The 19,121-nt window shown below is 44.5% G+C and overlaps 1 protein-coding gene across 1 annotated transcript in view; it reads right to left on the bottom strand.

The window, feature by feature from the left end:
- Positions 1 to 5,750, bottom strand: part of GRIN2C (glutamate ionotropic receptor NMDA type subunit 2C) — an 895,681-nt gene extending 889,931 nt beyond the window's left edge. Inside the window, exon 1 of the mRNA XM_085617084.1 lies at positions 5,703 to 5,750. The gene's annotated coding sequence lies outside the window, so the exon portion shown is untranslated. The remainder of the gene's footprint in view (positions 1 to 5,702) is intronic.
- Between the last annotated feature and the right edge of the window lie 13,371 nt (positions 5,751 to 19,121).

Raw genomic sequence — 19,121 nt, 5'->3', positions numbered from 1 at the left:
TTCACGCCACCCTGCATCGGTTGTATTTGAAGCTTCAGGAGCAGACTCAATTGGAAGGACAAGGTTTGCATCAAAGCTGCCTGGAGATCACCTCAAACCTGAGCACTGATTTGACATTTTCATATTTAGGAAGTAAATGAAGGGGACCTGCTTTTTTAAATTGTTCTTATCTCATTTGCATAGTTTATATTGGTTGGTTAAACTGCAATGATTTCATTTAATTCAAAACTGTAAAACAAATTTTGGGGTTGTGTCTCATGTGTGCGGTTTATTTTCAGAGAGAATAACACCTGCGTTCTCAAGATGCTAATTTATTCATCAGTAATAATCCTTATGTTCAAGTTCCATCTGTGTTCAGTATCACTCGCGGAACTTGCCCATCGCAGTCACAACCACTGAAGTATTTTTTGGTCCAAACCCTTCTCCTCACCCCACAGATCACAGAATAAGGGAAAATGAAGGGATGATTAAGTTGCATTAATGCCTGGTTGCTAGGTTAAAAATAAACTACTGCAAAGAAACATGTCACGTTTTAGAACTATTTCTCGCTCTTTCTGGCCTTTTGGCCCGTGTTCAATATTGTATTTTTTGATCCGTTCCTTTGACACCCAATGAAATATCTTTGCAAGTGATGGTTAGAGGGTAAGTTCGAGAAATGCCAATCATCTTCTGTGTGTCCTGCAGCTCTCTGATATTTTGTGGGATGGGGGGTTTTCAGAGGAGAACAAAAATACACGACATCCCTCACCGGATATTTATTTTTGCAAAAGGGGAATATGCAATGCGCAGAAATGATTCCACATATCTGTTAATAGTTCTCTGCTGTCTTACTTTAGCAATGCAGTCCCGACTTTTTTAGACCTATGTGCTAGCAATAATGTAAGTACTTTGAGAATCCATTCTCCCAGATGCTGTAATGCAGCTGTTCCTATTGTGACAGTGGAGTGAGGCGATGGATGGCGTGAGCCTTTGCCCCCAGGAAAGAACCAGATGTTATTATTGCTATTATCAAATGCATTCACTTTGACCTTTGAACCTTCAGTTCTCAGTTGGGATGCCTGCTTATCAAATGACCTAACATCACATGATTGTGGGCAAAGCACTAGATCTTGCTTAACTTCCAGCAGGACAGTATGCTGTCTAGTACTGTCCAAAATATAAGGTGCTGTTTTTTGTAATCTGGATTTACCACTTCCACATATGCACAATATTTCTGAAAAATATAGTTCTAAAACAGCTTTAATCAGCAACAAATATACAATAAGAACAACATACATCAGTAGTGTATTGTAATTGGATTTATATAGTTCTTTATTGATGTAATTGATTATTGTTGGTTATTTTGATTAGCTTTGTGCTCTCAAGGAAACCATTCCATTTACTCCAGTAGTTTTTTGTGCTGAATGAAAGTATTAGAAGTGAGGTGGGATCATTAGTTGAGTTTTATGTGAGTTGCTGCAGATGTTTGGTGGGGTGAAGAGATAGGCTGGCAGATGTTACGGGTCTGATTTAAGGTTTGGCGGTTTTACAACTATTTGCCATGATGGTGGAGAACATTGTGTCCACCACTCTGATGGACAGAGGAATGCCATATTTACAGATCACAGCTTGCTGAGTAGTGATCACTGTTCCTTCAGAGTAGCTGCCCTTGAAGGTACCAAACGTTTGGTGGATGGATGGCTGCCATCAGTTTTGACGACTATCGACCAAACTTTTTGTTCTTCAAAAACAAACTTCCAAAGGGGGAGTTTGTTTTTGACAAAACAATTAACTAATGACCTCATAACACAAGGATTTTTTTCCTGGGTTTGCGGGTCATTATTTTAATTGTTATGGTCACCTTGGAGGTGATGGACAGATATAAATGGCATTAGACCATCTGCCCTGACTAGGGCGAGCGGTGTGGTGCCCTTAGCCTGATAGCCAGCACTCCATCGGTTCGTCTGAGTAAGCTTTTAGTTGACGGAACAAGGGCCCCATTGATGGAACGCTGATTGTCCATCCGATCATCTGTCCATCCAGATGGGCAGACCACGGGTTTGATGGGCGAGGAACTCCATAAGGTTTGTGACAGAGTACCCCAGCCACATCTCTAGATCAGGGCCTAATTATTGCTAAGTTGCAGGGATATGGCTTTCAAGAAGGAGAAGTGGTGATCTATGAAACAAGTTGTAGGCAAATTCAAAAATGCAATAATAGAGAATAAGGCAGAATCCTGTGACTAAAAGTAGGATGCACCCAGAGAGGGATGGAAGGAATGTGAGGGCCATGCCATAAAAAGGAAGCTGAGGAAAACAATCGACAGTTTTAAATCAAGGGCAATATTTCATGCAGGGGTTTAGGAATGTGTGGGAAGAGACTTTCAAGGCAGCATGCAGTAGTTGTAGCCATTTCCTTGTCACCTTCAAAGAAGCACAAAGAACGAGAATAAACACAATCGGTTTTGTGTGTAGCACCTCGAGACTCCTCTTATTATGAAAACATTCTCTGTAAACCGTCCCCTGTTCCTATTTAGCAACTGTATGCGTTTGAGTTATGCAGATGAAACAGACAATGCTGCAGCACCGTTCAAGTGCATTACCTTGAGGCAGGTAATAACACGCATTATAAATCTCCCAAACTCAATAGTATTCATTGTATTGACCTGGAAAATATTAGAAGGTTAGTTGTCCCCTCAGGAATATGAAGTGTGAAGCTAAAGGTCGAGCAGCTCTCTGCAGCAGACTTGTTAACCCTTTTGAACTACCTCAATAAAGAGAGAGACTTGCCGCAACTCCTCACTGAAATGCAACCGGCTAAATTAATGTTTAGTGTGCTGTGAAGTGCCTATTACAAAATTCCTTGCTCAACCCTGGAGTCGCTGATACACCCTGTGTACTAAGAATTAGGGAATAGAGAATACTGCACCCGATCTGAAGTTATTCCCCGTTTGGCGTCCACACCACTCTCCCTCCCTTGCCACCCCCCACCCCATCCATAGAGTTACCCCCGATTTTATAATTCATATGAGGCTTCAAATGTCCATTATCAGCCCCATCTGCATTATGGATGGAGTGCCAAGGAAGCCATCGGTGCCTTCCTAGAGAGATTTTGTGAGCACACTGTACGCCTGGCTTAGTGAGAGCTCTGTGGCTGCCTCAGGAATGGAGCAGTGAGTGAGTAAGGGCTTTGAACTGGTGGCTCTGCAGTCAGCAAAGGTCAAAGACGTGTTGTGGTCACTTACGTTGTAAAATATGCTTCAATATTTTAATGCCACCAAAAATGCTTTTTTACTTTAAAAAAAATAATGCTCCCGTGTCACTGGTCGCCCCTAACAGCCCCCCCCCCCCCCAGTTCTTTCAGTACCACCTCTCACACACAACTTTACCCCTGCTTGGCTTGCCATCTGTTTCAGTTAGGTACACATCATTACATGTTTGGAAAATCCAACCTGTGTCCCCCAGGCTTACTGGCTGAGCAGGTGTCTCTGGTAGGGGCTTGGTGCTGTTCGTTGGGGAGTTGGTGTTGTTGTCCAGCTTCCATCTCATGTAAAGTGCTTTTAGCATTTGTGGTGGTGGTGTATGCTGGCTAGTTGTGGTATTAGGTTGATTTTCCTACGAAGGGAAACAAGTTCTGAATGTGTGCATGTGACGAGCCACCAGACCACTCACACTTGTCAGGCGCCTCTGCTGCTCTTCATGAAGGGTGTGAGAAAGGAGGGAGTGTGGAGAAGATAGTACATACTGGAAAGAGGAGTTGGCCTAACGGCTAGGGCGATCGACCTCGAATCTGGGGAACTGGGTTCGAGACTCGGCAATGATGCTGAACATCCTGTGATTCTAGGCAAATCACTTAATCTCCCCGTGCCTAACAAAAATGAATGTGTCCTCATGTAACGCATATGTAAAGCGCTACATAAAACTCTGTAAAAAAATACTGCATTCGGACATGAGAGAGAAATATTTTTGGAATACTAATAGCTTGGTAATTGTAGCGCTGTGTTTAGCACCGGCAGGTAACACGGCACTGAGTGCACACAAAAACAGGCTATTGGGCTTCGTTAGTTATTATTCATTCCTCATTAAAACAAGCCCTGGCTGTATGTAAGCTTCTGTCCCCAGCTCAGTGAACTCGAGTCCTGCATCTGCGCAGCATCACTGAAGGACTCTCACTCACACCTACTGAAGGTCACTTTCTGAAAGAAAGCTCACGGGTCTGAAGGTTTCACTCGCTATGATGATGCCACTGATGCCTGGTGAGCATCACTAGCTGCAACTGCGAGTACACTCGTTGAGACCTGAGGCGCGATATCTACCGAGGATCACTGCCTGCGACTGCATGAATTTCTGTTTCCTGTTGAGTACTCTTTTCACTATCGTGACTGTAAAGAATCTCACCGATATCTGCTGAGGACCACTACTCACGACTGCTTGCATCTCCAATACCTGCTGAGTAACACTATCTGAAACTGCTAGATATCTCATGGATATCTGCTGAGGACCACCATTCACGACTGCTTGCATCTCCAATACCTGTTGAGTAACACTAGCTGAAACTGCTAGACATCTCACTGATAGCTGCTGAGGACCACTTCTCACGACTGCTTGCATCTCCAATACCTGCTGAGTAACACTATCTGAAACTGCTAGACATCTCACTGATATCTGCTGAGGACCACTACTCACGACTGCTTGCATCTCCGATACCTGCTGAGTAACACTAGCTGAAACTGCTAGACATCTCACTGATATCTGCTGATGACCACCATTCACGACTGCTTGCATCTCCAATACCTGCTGAGTAACACTAGCTGAAACTGCTAGACATCTCACTGATATCTGATGAGGACCACCATTCACGACTGCTTGCATCTCCAATACCTGCTGAGTAACACTAGCTGAAACTGCTAGACATCTCACTGATATCTGCTGAGGACCACCATTCACGACTGCTTGCATCTCCAATACCTGTTGAGTAACACTATCTGAAACTGCTAGACATCTCACTGATATCTGCTGAGGACCACCATTCACGACTGCTTGCATCTCCAATACCTGCTGAGTAACACTAGCTGAAACTGCTAGACATCTCACTGATATCTGCTGATGACCACCATTCACGACTGCTTGCATCTCCAATACCTGCTGAGTAACACTAGCTGAAACTGCTAGAGATCTCACTGATATCTGCTGAGGACCACCATTCACGACTGCTTGCATCTCCAATACCTGCTGAGTAACACTAGCTGAAACTGCTAGACATCTCACTGATATCTGCTGAGGACCACCATTCACGACTGCTTGCATCTCCAATACCTGCTGAGTAACACTAGCTGAAACTGCTAGACATCTCACTGATATCTGCTGAGGACCACCATTCACGACTGCTTGCATCTCCAATACCTGTTGAGTAACACTATCTGAAACTGCTAGACATGCCACTGATACCTGTTGAAGATCACTCTCCATAACTACAGGCATCTCTGATGCCACTTGAGTATCACTATCATTGACTGTAAAGCAGTTGTAGCATGAGCGCTAGACGCTGAGTACTCGAAGGTTGGAAGCGCATGGAAAGCTTTAAAATATTGCTCTTAATATTGGCGAACTTCTTTTAAGCTAATTACTGTGGATATTGCTTTTAAAATCGTTTTGATCTAAAACGCTGTGGATATTGCATTTAAACTTTATTTACTTGTTTGCACATTGCTACTTTGCACTCACCTGCCCATTGTCAGCCCGTCCCCGTTCCGCCACGGCTGTTGTGCCGATTGTTGCGGAGGGACGTGGCTCCTCCCCCCTCCTCCCTCGTGCATTTCCGGGGGCAGGATTGGGGATATTAGCAGTAAACAGAGGACTTGCGCGCTGCAGTTGTGGCATGAGCGCTAGACGCTGAGTACTCGAAGGTTGGAAGCGCATGGAAAGCATTTAAATATTGCTCTTAATATTGGCGAACTTCTTTTAAGCTAATTACTGTGGATATTGCTTTTAAAATCGTTTTGATCTAAAACGCTGTGGATATTGCTTTTAAACTTTATTTACTTGTTTGCACATTGCTACTTTGCACTCACCTGCCCCTTGTCAGCCCGTCCCCGTTCTGCCACGGCTGTTGTGCCGATTGTTGCGGAGGGACGTGGCTCCTCCCCCCTCCTCCCTCGTGCATTTCCGGGGGCGGGGTTGGGGATATTAGCACCATGCTTAAGCGAGCGCGCAGCGGACGCGCGCAGCGGGCGCGCCAATGGCGCACCGAAGGCACGCTTAAGGCAAGCCCGTCTGCGCCCGTCATCTCCTGGAATCGTTTGGCGGAGAGAGGAACTTCTCAGCCTTGCCCGTGGAGGCTGTTTGAACCCCTCTGTTATAGATGTCTCCATGTTGGGGGGGAAAGAGGACCGGCCATATGCATCTTGGGAGGCTTGCCCCTTCCGTATGGAGAAACATCTGGGAAAGGGGGACAAGAGTTTGGGTGGGGCAGGGACACAATTGGTACCATCACAACTACAACCTTCTGTGGCACTGCAGGCTTGTATGATTAACTGCAGGTCTCTACCAAAGCACACAGATGACATTTGGCTCAATTTAGAAATTAATTCTTGGGATATCATTTTTCTAACGGAAACATGGTTAAAAGACAGTTCCAACCCAGACCTAGGCCTGGCTATTCCTGAATGCTATAGGATGGCCATAGCGAATAGGCCAACCAAGAGACGGGGGGGGGGACTTGCAGTGGTTGTAAGGAAGGAATGGGAAATCTCCTCAAGAAGAATCAAGTTGGCCGGCCCCATAGAGGTTATGTCTTTCTGTATTAGAGTGGCCCCTACTCTTTCGTATGCAGGTCTACTTGTCTATCGATCTCCTGACTCCCTTCCCTCGCACTGGCATGAGCTTTTTGACACCATTGCAGATATATCTTTAACTTTAATGTCCATATGGACAAAGCAAACTGCCCGTCTGGCTCACTATTGTCAGATACTCTTTTAGGACTAAATTTGACTCAGAGGGTTTCTGCCCCTACACATGTCGCAGGTCATATACTCGACTTGATCTTTTCAAACGACCCCACTCTTAGGGTTATGGACCCTTTACCATTGACCTGGACTGACCATCTTTTGGTCCCTTTTATTTTAACAGGTCTGACAAAGACCAGTAACCCCAGTTCGGAATCTGAGGCAAGAAGAAATTGGAGGAAGGTTCTACCCGAGTCCACGGGATTAGAACTTCTGAATACGCTTCCTCTACTCACAGGAGACCCCGATCAAGATACATTCATCTTTGAAAAATGGATTACCACCACAGCCCTAGATAAAATGGCCCCCCTGAGCACTGTGAAATCAGCAAGGAAAAAACCTTCCGCACCCTGGTTTTCCTTAGAACTCCGGCAGGAGAAAAGCCTATGTGAGCGCTTAGAGCGGCTATGGCGGAAAAAGTATGATGCCAGGGCGAAAGAGACCTATAGAACGGCATTAAAAAGGTTCCACAAATTAAAACGCACTGCCCTGAAAGATTATTTTGCGGGTCAAATAGAGGCGTCTGACAATTCCTCTAGAGAAGTCTTTAAGATTGTGAAAGGCTTCTTAAAACCACAAGTCTTGAAAAGTCCGATTGTCCCCTCAATGAGCTTATGCGAAGAGCTGGCCACTTTCTTTCAGACAAAAATCCAAAACATTTACGCATCTTTCCCGAAATCAACCACCTCACAGCCATTGGCTGAAATTGCTTCGACAATTCGGCATGCGGAGGACTGGTCTGAGTTTCGGCCGCTGAGCCTTGGTATTTCTCTGTCAGAACTCTGTAAAGCTAAATCGGGCTCCCCTGCCGACCCCTGTCCACCAAAGTTTTTTAAAATCCTGGCCCCATGGCTGAACCCCGTACTTAATTCTATTTTGAACTCTTCCTTTAAAATAGGCACCTACCCGGCCAAATGGAAAACCGCGTTGTCCAGCCAATTCTGAAGAAAGAAGATGCAGACCCAGCAGATTTAAAGAACTTCAGTCCTATCTCACTCCTTCCAGTACCAGCTAAGATACTTGAGAAGGCAGTTCAAATTCAGCTGGCCGAATTCCTGGAGTCTCATAAACTTCTTCACGACTCACAGTCAGGCTTCAGGGCAGGCTATAGTACTGAGACGGCCTTGCTAGAAGTGGCAGAATCTGTAAGGGAGACGATGGACCAAGGGAGCTGTGCGATGTTAGTGCTTCTGGATTTATCAGCAGCATTTGACACTGTGTCTCACCAGATCCTCCTAGAAAGACTGGCCGCACTGGGAGTGAGGGGAACCACCCTGAAATGGTTCCGCTCCTTTTTGGAGGGGCGCTCCCAGAAAGTGCTCATTCGGCCATATGTGTCCTCTTCTAGCCCTTTGATATCTGGAGTCCCGCAGGGCTCGGCTCTCAGCCCTTCCCTGTTTAATGTCTATTTGGCCCCTCTGGCCCCTATAATTGAACAATTAGGGGTGAAGGTCATCTCCTATGCTGATGACACTCAGCTTGTGTTTTCCTTTAGAGAACACTCGGAGACTGCATTCTCTAACTTTAGGAGATGCCTTCTAAAAGTGGCGTCCTGGATGACTGACAATTGTATGAAACTAAATGCTGAAAAAACGGAGATACTCTTTTTTAACCAACCTTCTCCCCCCAGATCAGAACTCTGGTGGCCTGCGGAACTGAACCCCCCTCCGGTACCGTCAACTTCAGCCAGAAATCTAGGATTTAAATTCGATGCCAATCTGTCAGGCAAACCTCAGGTAGGCTAGGTTTCTGCTGCTTGCTTTTGGAAACTGAAAGCCCTGAGAAGATTCCTGAAGCTAATGCCAATTAGCTGTAGAAAATCAGTAGTCCATGCATTGATCATCTCCCAGTTGGACTATGCCAATAGTCTTTATCTTGGGATGCCAGAGTATCTTGTCAGAAAGTTGCAGATTATACAAAATGCAGCAGCAAGACTCATTAGGAATGTCCCTTTTCGCCATCATATATCACCACATCTCCGGAGCCTTCATTGGCTACCTGTAAAGAGACGCATTGAATTTAAGGCACTATCTTTCGCCTTTAGAGCATCCCGAGGCCTGGGGCCTACCTACCGTAAGAATAGACTCCAGAAATACCATCAAACTAGGGCACTTCGCTCTAATCAACAGGAGTTACTGGTAATCCCTCGCTTTAAGAAAGCAAGGATTGGCGGCAGGGCCTTTTCAGTAAGAACTACCACTGTATGCAATTCTATGCCAGAACACCTACGGAAATCCCCATCAGAACGGATTTTCAAGAAAAACCTGAAAACATGGCTGTTCAACCGGATTTAATTACTTTCAGTGCACCAACACCCTCTCTGCTCCTCTGCAAGCGCCGGGACACCTCCGTTGGAGGTAGCTGCGCGCTCTATAAATGACAGTAATAATAATAATAATAATCTCATTGATACCTGTTGAGTTTCACTATCATTGACTGCAAAGCATCTCACTGATACCCGTTGATTATCACTATCATCAACTGAAATGCATCTCACTGATACCTGTTGAGTATCACTATCATCGACTGAAAAGCATCTCACTGATACCCGTTGAGTATCACTATCATTGATTGCAAAGCATCTCACAGATACCCGTTGAGTATCACTATCATTGATTGCAAAGCATCTCACAGATACCCGTTGAGTATCACTATCATCAACTGAAAAGCATCCCACTGATACCCGTTGAGTATCACTATCATCGACTGAAAAGCATCTCACTGATACCCGTTGAGTATCACTATCATCGACTGAAAAGCATCTCACTGATACCCGTTGAGTATCACTATCATCGACTGCAAAGCATCTCACTGATACCTTTTGAGTATCACTATCATTGACTGCAAAGCATCCCACTGATACCCGTTGAATATCACTATCATCGACTGTAAAGCATCTCACTGATACCCGTTGAGTATCACTATCATTGACTGCAAAGCATCCCACTGATACCAGTTGAGTATCACTATCATCGACTGAAAAGCATCTCACTGATACCCGTTGAGTATCACTATCATCGACTGCAAAGCATCTCACAGATACCCATTGAGTATCATTATCATTGACAGCAAAGCATCTCACAGATACCCATTGAGTATCACTATCATCGACTGCAAAGCATCTCACTGATACCCTTTGAGTATCACTATCATTGACTGCAAAGCAGCTCACTGATACCTGTTGAGCATCACTATCATTGACTGGAAAGCATCTCACTGATACCCGTTGAGTATCACTATCATCGACTGCAAAGCATCTCACTGATACCCTTTGGGTATCACTATCATTGACTGCAAAGCATCTCACTGATACCCGTTGAGTATCACTATCATCGACTGCAAAGCATCTCACAGATACCCGTTGAGTATCACTATCATCGACTGCAAAGCATCTCACAGATACCCGTTGAGTATCACTATCATCGACTGCAAAGCATCTCACTGATACCTTTTGAGTGTCACTAACATCGACTGCAAAGCATCTCACAGATACCCGTTGAGTATCACTATCATTGACTGCAAAGCATCTCACTGATACCTTTTGAGTATCACTATCATCGACTGAAAAGCATCTCACTGATACCCGTTGAGTATCACTATCATTGACTGCAAAGCATCTCACAGATACCCGTTGAGTATCATTATCATCGACAGCAAAGCATCTCACAGATACCCGTTGAGTATCACTATCATCGACTGCAAAGCATCTCACTGATACCCTTTGAGTATCACTATCATTGACTGCAAAGCAGCTCACTGATACCTGTTGAGCATCACTATCATTGACTGGAAAGCATCTCACTGATACCCGTTGAGTATGACTATCATCGACTGCAAAGCATCTCACTGATACCCTTTGGGTATCACTATCATTGACTGCAAAGCAGCTCACTGATACCTGTTGAGTATCACTATCATTGACTGCAAAGCATCTCACTGATACCCTTTGGGTATCACTATCATTGACTGCAAAGCAGCTCAATGATACCCGTTGAGTATCACTATCATCGACTGCAAAGCATCTCACTGATACCCTTTGGGTATCACTATCATTGACTGCAAAGCATCTCACTGATACCCGTTGAGTATCACTATCATCGACTGCAAAGCATCTCACAGATACCCGTTGAGTATCACTATCATCGACTGCAAAGCATCTCACAGATACCTGTTGAGTATCACTATCATCGACTGCAAAGCATCTCACTGATACCTTTTGAGTGTCACTAACATCGACTGCAAAGCATCTCACAGATACCCGTTGAGTATCACTATCATTGACTGCAAAGCATCTCACTGATACCTTTTGAGTATCACTATCATCGACTGAAAAGCATCTCACTGATACCCGTTGAGTATCACTATCATTGACTGCAAAGCATCTCACAGATACCCGTTGAGTATCATTATCATCGACAGCAAAGCATCTCACAGATACCCGTTGAGTATCACTATCATCGACTGCAAAGCATCTCACTGATACCCTTTGAGTATCACTATCATTGACTGCAAAGCAGCTCACTGATACCTGTTGAGCATCACTATCATTGACTGGAAAGCATCTCACTGATACCCGTTGAGTATGACTATCATCGACTGCAAAGCATCTCACTGATACCCTTTGGGTATCACTATCATTGACTGCAAAGCAGCTCACTGATACCTGTTGAGTATCACTATCATTGACTGCAAAGCATCTCACTGATACCCTTTGGGTATCACTATCATTGACTGCAAAGCAGCTCAATGATACCCGTTGAGTATCACTATCATCGACTGCAAAGCATCTCACTGATACCCTTTGGGTATCACTATCATTGACTGCAAAGCATCTCACTGATACCCGTTGAGTATCACTATCATTGACTGCAAAGCATCTCACAGATACCCGTTGAGTATCACTATCATCGACTGCAAAGCATCTCACTGATACCTTTTGAGTGTCACTATCATCGACTGCAAAGCATCTCACTGATACCCTTTGGGTATCACTATCATTGACTGCAAAGCATCTCACTGATACCCTTTGGGTATCACTATCATCGACTGCAAAGCATCTCACTGATACCCTTTGGGTATCACTATCATTGACTGCAAAGCAGCTCACTGATACATGTTGAGTATCACTATTATTGACTGCATTGCATCTCACTGATATCCACAAAGTGTCACTATTTACAACTGCGTGCATTTCTGAAACCTGTTGAGTATCACTAGCACCATCCACGACTGCAAGGCATCTCACTGATACTTGTTAAGGAACATTATCCATGACTGCATAGTGCACCTCTGAAACCTGAGTATCACTATCCGCTACTACAAACCATCCCACTGACGGCTAGACTTCCGACTTTGGAGCTGGGAAACCAAGATTCGAGCCTCGGGCCGCGTCCACATCCTGGGATTCTGGGCAATTCACTTAATCTCCCCGTGCCTACCAAGAACAAAAAAATTAATGTGTCCTTGTGTAACGTAACCGGTGCTCATGTAAAGTGCTCCAATACATTCGGGTCGAGTTCGCACAATATAAATCTGCAAAAATAAAACAATACTCACGTTTTAGATATCTGTAGAGTATCACTATCTGAAACTTCAATTCCTTTCATGGACACATGATGATCATCAGTGTCCGTATGGAGTGGCAATGATACCACCGGTCAAGCTACACTTACTGCAAAGAGTGTCCCCTCCATCTCATGTCAAACACTGTGAAGGCTTTCACTCACCCTTATCGATCAATGCTTCAGTTGCTGAGAGGGATATTACTGACAGCTGTGAGTTTTACTCACTGGTGGCTTTCCTGTAGAAGCACTGACCACTTGTGCTACAACTGTCCTGCAGTGCTCCTGATATGTGCAAGAATTCTCACTAATGCATATGATGCAGCACTCACTGCGAGCTATATTACTGACACATGCTCTGTGTTGTTCACGAGCAGCTTTTCCGTAGAAGCACTGACAGCATGTGCTACCTCTGGCCACCATACTCCCACTATGCGACTCGGTGCTCCCTAATTCTGCAAGAATACTCACTAATGCGTACGGTGCTTCACTCACTGCAAGAGATATTTCTGACAGCCGCTGAGTGTTGCTCCTGATGGCTTTCCCATAGAAGCACTGCCACCAGGTGCTACCACTGTTCTGCATATTCCTGGTCTGCAGCCCAGTGCTTCTGATGAATGGAAGTTATTTAGCTCAATGGTTTTTAACCGTTTGACTTCTGTGGACCCCTACTTAATCATTACTGAAACCCGGGGACCCCCATTGAATCATTATTGGAATCCGGGGACCACCACGGAGTTATTACTGGAAGCCTGGGGTCAAGGCCTAAGCATTTTCTTTGATTTGAACCTGAAAAAATGCACAAAAAATACAGTAAAAAGCATTCATCAAACAAATACACAAATTGTGAAATTATGTATTTAATTCAAAAACAAATATGAAAAAATCAACATTTTATCTTTCATAGGACGGTTGTGGCTTTTCTACATTCAATTGGCGCCACTCATCACCCATATTCTATTCTATTTGTAGCATGTCCACTGTATTCACAAATCAATCTGAAGATGCCAACTGAATTTTAATCCTCCAATTTAAAATTCCTTCACATTTACAGAAAATTTTAAAATGTTCAAGTGTACTTTTTGCTTCTTTATATAAGCAGTATATATAGGAGTGGGGGATTCCCTGAGTATGTTTCGTGGACCCCCACTGATCCCCGGACCACAGGTTAAGAACCACTGATTTAGTTGATAGGGAAACCAACTGCTCAAAGAACTGCAATGCTACCAACACACATTCAGTTTTTCTAGAGCAACCAGAAGAAGACAGAAGTGCTAACTGGGTGAATAGGTGTGGTTGGCAAGAGGTGTGGTGCAGCGGCCAGGGCAGCTGACTCCGGAACACGGGAGCTCACAGTTCGATCCACGGTGGCAGGTTAACCCAGCACCATGTGACTTTGGGCAATAGCTCGTTTAATCTTCCCGACGGCCCCCAGCGCCGGGACAATTCGCTTGCAGTAGCTGCGCACTTTCAAATGCTGGCTATTGTTATTATTATTATTATTGGCAAGCAAACCACAAAAATCTCTTTTGCTGCTGCAAACATGTGTACATGAGGGGATAGTGTGATGTGCCCGCCAATGGTACAATATTGGCACTAGCGTAATGGTGGTAATCTAGCCATAGAGTAGGCTTCTGTGACATGAAGGTGCCCCTATTATAATTGTGGTCATGGGATGATGGTGCTAATCCTTGGCATATTAATGCCCACTCTTGGTATAATGCTGGACTTGACATAATGGTGGTAAAAAGACAAGGACAAGATTATAAAATCAACTATATTGAAATGTAGAAGTGAAGAAGATGCCATGAAAAATTGTAGACCACATGAAATTCCTTTGGTGGATTGCCTACTACCCGATAGCTTTTTAAGTTTTAAGTTTAAGTTTATTTGAAAAATAAATTGATGTAGACCTTCACCTGAGATCAACAATTGAATATTTCTAATTCACAGATCCATATAAAATTACAAGGCAATAAACCGATATTGGAGAAAATACCCACATACGAATACAAATACCATTAAAATATGTATCAAAAGATCTTACAAAATTGAAACATCTTAAAACAGATTCAATTGTTTGGGGACACATCAAATAATATAACAGTTTATGAAGCATTGTAATATTAAAATTTACAGTAATAGGTACTTTGTAGCATTTTCTCTCCGCATTCAATACCAGGCAAATTTTAGATCATGAAATAAGTCTTGAATGTCTGCCCTACATAAATTACAAATTGAAGAGCTCAATAAATCACTGTAACACTTACCTTTCAAAGAGCAGAGGGGCAGATTACCTAATCTAAAGATCAGTACACATCAGTTTAAATTTTGATTGATAGCAAAAGAAAGATATGGCTAGGCATTGCCAGCAACTACACTTTTATATAACTTGAACCTCCCACAGTATTCCACTTCCTGTTTTACGCTCAACCGAATAATCTATGTTTTAAGAAAAAGGTGTAAGGGCCTTTGGAGTCCATTTTTTCACAAGATCAATACTACAATTAAAACTATCAAGAGTTACTTTGAGATTCTTAGAAAAGAACATATATTCTTGTGGGAAATTAATTAAACCATCCCAAAGCAAAGCCCTAAATGATATTATGGGGGCGTGGCAGAGCTTATATCCACAATGAATGTTTTTGCAAATGACTGAACAAATGTGCTGGTTAAACCAAAGTCCAACCTAGTAATTTGGACTGGATTAGCATTACTTATTTTACGTGATTTGTTTAGCGCGCGATTACCAGAAGAGGTGTCCTGGCGCTGTCAACTACTCCAATTAGGCTTACTCTAGAATTATTTGACAAATAGCCAGGTCTTCAAAGCTTTCCTGAATTGAAATAGATTTTCCATGGCGCGCATATGAGGAGGCAAACCGTTCCACAGCCTTGCCGCACCATATGAAAAACTGCGGCCACCCCAATTAACTTTCTTTGTTGGGGGGACCTTGATCAGATTTGCATCGGCTGATCGAAGGTGTCGGGCAGGTATATACCTCCTGAGCCTGTTGATCAGGAAGTCTGAGCCTACTCCGTGTAGAGCCTTTAAGACCAGACATAATGACTTAAACTGGACCCTGCTCTTAATAGGAAGCCAGTGTAGGTCATGAATGGCCTTAGAGATATGGGCAGATTTAGGGAGGCCTGTTAGGAGTCTGGCCGCGGCATTCTGCAGCAGCTGTAGTCTATATAGTAAGCCTTCCTGGATGTTGAGGTATAGACTGTTACAGTAATCCAGTCTTGAGGTTATCAGGGCCCTTACCACAGTCTCTCGATGCTCCTGCGGAAGCAGGAACAGAGTCTTCCTCAACATTTTCAGGATGTAGCTAGATTTGGAGGCTACCGAATTGACCTGTAATGTCATGGATAGTTTAGTATCCAATACCATTCCAAGGTTCCTGGCATGATTAACCGGGGTGGGAAGTGCGCCCAGTTCCTGCGGCCACCATGTTGGGGTCCAAAAATTAGGGTTATTCCCAAATAACATCACCTCGGTTTTGTTAGAATTCAACCTGAGGCAATTGTTTGCCATCCAACGAGCTACCTCTGACATGCAGGACTGAAAGTTCTGGTCCATCCCAAGTTCTTTACCAGGTAGAAGGGACACAACAATTTGCGTATCATCCGCATAGGAGGTTACGCTGAATCCATGATTTCTGATGATAGGCGCTAGGGAGGAAACATATATATTGAACAATGTGGGACTCAGTGAGGATCCCTGCGGGACCCCACAGGGCAGCGAGAATGGTTGAGAAGCACAGTTTTCCAACGACACTATTTGACTCCGATCGGAAAGGAAGGAGTTCAATAGATCCCATGCCTTTTGCTGGATTCCACTGTTTCTTAGTTGTTCCATTAATAGGCCATGGTGGACCGTGTCGAAGGCAGCGGATAGATCTAAAAGGATCAACGCTGCCTTTCCCCCCCGATCCACCGTAAACCTGATCTGATCTGTAGCCTCTATCAGCGCGGATTCGGTGCTATGACCCTCACGGAAACCGTGCTGCGAAGGATCCAGAAATGAGATGTCCTTCACAAAGGTGGTAAGTTGATGGTTTAGCACCCTTTCCACTAGTTTGGCCGGGAATGGAAGGCGCGAAATGGGTCGAAAATTATTTGGATCGGAAGGGTCCAGACTAGGTTTTTTCAACAAAGGGAGAATTGACACCTTTTTCCAAACTCCTGGGAATACCCCTTCGTCAAACATACCGTTGAAAATTGCTGTAAGATGATTTGCAATTGGTACTGGTGCCAGTTTGATGATTTTGAGCGGGCAGGGGTCCAAAGGAGATCCGGATTTGACTTTAGCCATCAACTCCAAAGTGTCCTGGGGGGTCAGATGTGTGAATTCCTTGAGGACAAACGGTGGCTGAGGTTCGCTAGGCTTACTCCCGCCATCCTGGTCGCTATGAATAGTGCCACTGAGACTAGTGAAGATGGTTTTCACCTTGTTCTGAAAGAACAGAGCTAACTTTTCACATAACTCAGTGCTGGCCGGTACTGAAGCTGGTTCCACTCGCGACATTTTATTAATAGTGGCGAAAATCTCTTTCGTAGGATTTTTCGCTGCTGCAAACTGAGCGGCAAAGTGCTTCTGTTTAGTTTCCCTTCGCATACGTTTGTAAGTAGCCAGGTTAGCCAGATATGCATGTCTTTCTTCATCCGCGTATGTCTTAGAGAATAAAATCTTCAGAGAATCCTTCCTTTATAAAAATTCAGGAAAGACAACTTGGACATATGAATGCATTCCAGTGCATAGTTTAAAGACGGCGGTATTTTGTATTTTATGCACATTCAAAGATGATTAAAATGCCCTTTTTCTTAAGCCTTTCACCTTATAGTTATAAACTGAGCGTGATTACATAGATGACTAGTTAGTACCTTTCCTGGACTGGTGTAACATTTCTTTAGATCTAATTTTTCTTTTCTACGAGCCAGGAAAATGAAGGTCCTCTTATTTCAAGAGACTGCCAAAAAAATCTTTCTTTTGCAAATATTTATCTTCAAAAAATGCAGCAAATGGTTTCAACTTTCTTTGGAGACCTCTTGGGGTTAGGTCAAGCAATACCATATCATCTGTGTACTTCAAAATATGCCAATTTTTGGTGGAAAGTTTTTGATATTCATAAAATATTGTGGTACGTAGGCCAAATAAAAGAAAACGAAATTGGTGCCAAATGACAACTAAGGGCCATATTCTCAAGGAGCTATCGCCGAGTTAACTGCACTATATAGCAGCCAAATTTATCACCCCATTCACAAGCTGGTATCAACAGCTCATAACACCAGTTTATCCGCGATAGCAGCGCTAAAAACATCACCACAGAGGGCCCCAGCAACTATCGCTAATGAGATGCAGAGTAGGCGTTCCCGTGCAAAAAGCCGCGACAACACCACTCCTCATTCTCAATGACCAGTCACATCTGTGAAAAGACCATGAAACATGCGATAAGGCATGTTAACAGCAGGAAATTAACACCTGCTCTGACCTGGTGTAAAGTCGGATGACAACCTGCAGCAGTTAAGGGAGCACAACCCAACGCCAAACATGAAGAACAACAGATGCCCCCGAGCAACTGAACATGCAGCGTGGAGCCCCAATAGGGCAACAACACCCACTGCCACCACACCCAGGACCACAACACCCCCCCCCCCCCCCCGGGTCACCACAGAGGCAGCACGGACAATGACAGCGGACCCACAGGAAACGCACCAGCCTCACAAACTAAACACCAGAGGACGTCATTGCCCAATACAGGCTCAAAAGGACAACCATCCTACGCATCGTGACCATCATCGCCCAACAGGTCGATGGCACCAACACAGCGGACAACCAACATCCCACCCCACACAAAGCTGCTGGTTGTGCTGCATCTGTTGGCCTCTGGTACCCCCCAACCAACACCCGCCAGAGTCGGAGGAGTCTCACAGCCAGCCGCATGCAAGTCCCTCACATCTGTCCTGGATGCCATTATCAGCCTGGTGCCCCAGTATCTATACGTCCACCACAATGCGCAGGATCCGCTGGAGACCAAGCAAGGACCATACGCCATAGCTGGATACATGCATGTGTTGGGGGCAATCCACAGCACACATGTCCTACTTGTGCCCCCTGGTGACACAGCACACAATCACCGCAACAGAAAGCACACGTTTCACATCAATGTGCAGGCAGCATCCGAACATCGTGGAATCTCCACCAACGTCATCGCCAAATACCCAACCAGTGTGCATGATTCCTTCATCCTCCAACAGTCCATCATCAGCCAGCGCTTCCAGGATGGCACCAATGGGAATGCACTGCCCGTTGTCAAGTACCAAATGAACACCCCACACACCTCAACTCCACAAACATGCAACTCACAACTCTGGCAATGCACACGTCACAAAATCACATACAACATGCAAAACAACATGCCCACCCACCAGACACGACAGAACAACTTACAATGGTAACCTGGGCAAGCTGTGAACATGAGCCATCAACGGCATGGCACCTCAGCCACACAATAGCAGAATGTGGGGAGAGGCGGGAACCAGGCATGTGTGAAGGAGGCAGGAGAACCATGATTG

The sequence above is a fragment of the Triturus cristatus genome, chromosome 7 (assembly GCF_964204655.1).
Source record: "Triturus cristatus chromosome 7, aTriCri1.1, whole genome shotgun sequence".
NCBI lineage: Eukaryota > Metazoa > Chordata > Amphibia > Caudata > Salamandridae > Triturus > Triturus cristatus.
Note: the sequence above shows the minus strand (reverse complement) of the source record. Positions and strands in the feature narration are given on the sequence as shown.